At 36.5% G+C, this 4800-nt stretch overlaps 1 gene segment (V, D, J or C); it reads right to left on the reverse strand.

The window, feature by feature from the left end:
* Positions 1-212: 212 nt before the first annotated feature.
* On the reverse strand, positions 213-3857 carry LOC308282061 (Ig lambda-3 chain C region-like). The segment is given in 4 exons: positions 3809-3857; positions 3471-3535; positions 3254-3389; positions 213-535 (listed from the first exon to the last, which is right to left on the reverse strand).
* Positions 3858-4800: the final 943 nt, after the last annotated feature.

A 4800-nucleotide genomic window follows, 5' to 3' on the forward strand; every position in this document is an offset into this window, starting at 1 on the left:
ACATTACTAAGCATCATATTTTTATTTTTATTTTCAGACGTGCTGCATAATGAATTACAAACAAACAAACAACGACATTACTTAACATCATATATTTTTTATTGACTTTTTTCATTCCTTCTACGAAGCCCACAGCTTTTCAGCAGCGCTGCATATGAACACATCTCTACTTCCCACACTGTGCCCTGGTGATGTCAGTGGAGCGTGTGTCTCTACTTCCCACACTGTGTCCTGGTGATGTCAGTGGAGCGTGTGTCTCCCTCATGGCTCACCCTGCAGGTGAACACCTCCCCTTGCTCCCACAGAGCCTTGCTCAGGGTCAGGGTGCTGCTGCAGCCGTAGAGGCCGTCCTTCTCCCCCTCCTCTGAGGTCAGGACCCCGGCCGTGGCCTCCTTGCCGTCCACCTCCCAGCTCACCCGGGCTCCTGGAGGGTTGTAGCCACTGAGCAGGCAGGCCAGGGTGGCCCAGTCCCCAGCAGAGAGCTGCTCAGATGAGGGAGGGTGCAGAGAGACCGAGGGCCTGACCACGGCACCAGCTGCACACAAAAGAAGACCATGCATGAATTATGATATCAACTTCATTTGCATTTGATTGATTTAGTCCTAGGGTATCCCAGGTCAGCTCAAATTTGGTGTTTCCTCTAGACGCAAACATACAAAAAAGAAACCATTGTGAAGTAAACACTTGAACCCTATTTTCTATTTTATTTTTAAGTGAAAATAGCTGATCTGCAGGCTCACTATGCATCGCAACAGAGCAGCTATTTTCACTATTATGGATTTTTGGATTTATTAAACTTTTCTGAATTTAGACTTTTGGACTTTAATAAAATGTAGATGTATTTTATAATATGCTTTGTGTTCCTATAGGTTGGTAAAACATATTACTTTAAAAACTATAAAACAAAAATCTGTTAACAGCATAAATAAAAAAAAAACATGCTGTTGACATTGTATTAATAACTATGATAGAATGATGTACAATACATAAACATAAAGACAACAAATTCGATCAACTTAATTTGACGTTGTACGTACAAATATCACATAATCACATATCACAAAAACGTCACACAATCACACAATATAGAAGTACAGTATAAAGAGAAGAGAAAATTGCATTCTAACAATTTCAGTAGACTTTGTATGCACAACTACAGTATCAGATACTGCGCACAGACACAATTAATTAATGAAGCTCATTATTAGTATGCAGAACAAAGACATTCGGAAGAGAGGATACTGTTTAATAAGAAGAGAAATAGCTGATTTGACTTTAATTAAGCCGAAGCATTGCGTTGTGGGCTTGTACCGTAGATTGCCTACTTTTGGGAAACTGATTTAGGAAAAAAGGACGGGGCCAAATTCAAATTATAAACCCCTGGGGGACCCTGGTCGATGAAGGATTTAAAATGATTAACCTACAGTAGTACATCAGACTAGCATGCTATTGTGTTACGACTAAGAACTGTAGATCGGAGCCAGTAATATGCTTAGCCAACTACTAAGCATATTACTACCAATTAAGTTCTTCGCTCTATAATATTTAAATTTCACTACTAACTATTTTTGAATTTACTGTATAGATTGCATACATTATGGATTTTACGCTAGATGTAGGCCTGATGTTAAAAAAGCTAAATAATAATTTCCATGATTACTACATGCAATACAGAAAACTAGTTTTGTAATTAAATAAATAAGGATATTGAGTCTTCTATCATCTAATAAACAATTAGCTCTTGCTCACGGTGGTAAAGAACTAAAACAGTCATAAGTCAGTGCAGTCAATTCCACATGCCGCTTTTCTTCAAAATAAAATAACAAAATACTTCAGACACAATTTTAGAACAATTCCTAACACAGGTCAGTTGTCAACATATGAATATAAATGGAACGAAAATTATCAGTACTTACTGTTGATGATGAGTTTGGTGCCTCCACCGAAAGTCCACCACAGTGATTCATTCTGGTGAAACCGTCGTACAAAAACCTCCTTTCCACATGAATGACTCCATTCAACCACCACTCGCTCACAACGTACTGAACAGCTTGTAAATAATGTAATAATAACACTGAAGATAATGTACTAATGCAGTGAGGAAACATACATTATCTGTTATTTAAATATTCATTTGTAAATACTTTTGTTAATACTAAAGTGTGTAATGTAAAATGTCATTGAGAATATGGTTTGATTGTGTTTTCCAAGTTCCAAATTGAAGAATAAACTTTGATACTAAAGTCCATTAATTGAATTATTTCACAAACCACTTAAGGTTTCCTTAACATTTAAAACTGTGGAAATCTCTTCTGATCCATGCCATGCCTGTTTGCTTTAGACACAACTGGTTGTCTCCTGGTTCCTTGTAGTGAGTACAGTAGCTTTGGTAAATCCAGTGAATAATCCAATCCAAGGTTTCAGATAGACACCTTCCGTCAACTTGAACAGCATAGAATCCATCAAAAATAAAACCAGTGACACCTCTTCACCTTTTGTGTTTTACCAGATTGCACTTGTTCTCATAAACGTTGCTTGTGATGTCAATATTCAAATTGATATAGGCATATACTTGATATCTGATATCTAGTGCATAATATACTGACATCAGATTTTACATGAAAAAAGTACAGTACAAATGAATAATTAACTCATAATGTTAATAACTGACCTTGTTCGACTAGAATTCAGCTCAAACATGAGGAAATGCATTCTATAATTATAAATGCTGCCATCATAATGTGGAATAAACTACCAAACCCATTAAAGATCTCGACTCCTTACCCAAACTCAGAACTAAACCTGCCCTCCTTCCTCTGTAAATATACCTGTTGATGCTACTGAGTTTTCTACCAATATGTATTGAATGGATTATATGAACTACTGATTAATTGAGTACAATGGGCCACAATGTAAACAAGCCCCCTGGGACTTTGTATTGCCCCTTTGGCATAACCTTAGACTGTACTAATTGTGTAAACCAGCTAATAAAGTATTCAATCAATCAAATCAAAACACATCATCCAAGATCATGTTAATGAATCCTTACCTGCATTTATATTCAGTTCTGATGATTATGACTCCTTTGACTTCTTCATATTATGAATATCTTATCATATTGATTATGAGAGGTCCCATTTAGTTGTTCCTGTCACTTCTTCTTTTACTGAGGGAGGTTTTTGTACGACTCTGTATCACTGTGTGAACGAGTACAAGCTGTTGATTTTGTCAAGAATCATGCAGTAGTAAACACCTTTATCCTCAGCCTGGACTCCACTGATGGTCAGGGTGTAGTCAGTCCCAGATCCACTAGCACTGAACCTGGATGGAGTTCCTGACTGAAGAGTCTTAACTCGATAAATGAGGAGTTTAGGAGCTTCTCCAGACTTCTGTTGGTACCAGGAAAAACAAGGACCAGGAGTGCTGCAATAACTAGTAGGTGTCCTACTCAGTCTGCATGATAGACCCACTGAGTCTCCTACATTAACAGATTTCACTGAAGGAGTCTGAGTCACGGTGTACTGGCTCCATGTTTCTGCAAAATAAATAATAAAATAAGAAAAGTAATCAGATATTGTAGAAATGTATTTTTATCTTCTGGTTGAACCTACCTTTCGTTATCTTATCCTTGTTAGATATATAAAATAAACAAATATCAATATATTAATTTGGTTAAAGTATTTGTGTTTGACAAGCGCTTCTCTGAAACTCCCTTGTAAATCACTAATCTAAAGAGTTACTTGATGGGATTATGTTAGGAGCTTTTAGATTTTAGAATAGGTCAATGAATAGAATGAGTAAATCTTACCTTGAATGCAGGCAGCACATGTCAAGATGAAGATGATGGTCAAAGACATGGTTTTGGGAGTCTTTGTCAAGCTTCAGTCATGAAGGGTTCAACTTGCAGACCTATAAACTCTCCCTGAGCACTGAAGTGTGTCCTTCAAACATAAAGTATCCTCTCTATGCAAATAACTTTCCTGACAAAACTCAACTGCTATTACCTCCGTCTTTAGTATTTTTGAGAAAACAATTTATATTATGTGAGGTATTTGGTCAACTAATACTGTACCAATGTTAGCCTACTTAAAGCTGAAACTAAAACCTTATTATTACAAAATTGACAAATCTTGTCATAGTTCATCAATTCATCAACATTTATTATGTATCTCTATACTACTTTTACCATACAAATATGACACACATCACCTCATTTTATGGAGGTTTCATGATTGATAATGTGTGACACAGCCTTGGCTTTTGTATTATTATTATTATTTTATTATTATTATTTTATTGTTGAATATTATTTACTTGCATGACACTTTCAAAAATGTTTATTTGATATCAACATCTGATCTCAGTACTGTTGCCTCCAAGTTGGAAATGAGAACATATTAAAAACTAATTTACTGCCATTTTGAATATGCCGTCTTTCAGGCTTTCCTGCCAGAAGTCTCCATAGACTTCCATGTAATGTATAGTGCACGGATCATGCACGCCCGTGCACAAATCATGCACCATGTGTGTGCACGTTGTTCACAGCTTTCAAACAAAAAAATCAGATTGGAAATCCGTTCAGGCATTCATGAGATAGCAGCCATTATGTTTTACATGTTATGTAAACAAAGATGGCAACCCTGTTTGAAAGATGGGGTTGTATGGGGGTGAAACATGCAAAATCGCGATTGAAATCATGTTTACTAGATAGAATGGGGTCCAATTTTTATTTATTTTCTTATTTAAAAAAAAGAGTACAGTACACTTGTTAAAGCACCGACAATGCAGCACTGTCGACCC

This window comes from Nannobrachium achirus (assembly GCF_963921795.1).
Source record: "Nannobrachium achirus genome assembly, chromosome: 3".
Classification (NCBI taxonomy): Eukaryota; Metazoa; Chordata; class Actinopteri; order Myctophiformes; family Myctophidae; genus Nannobrachium; species Nannobrachium achirus.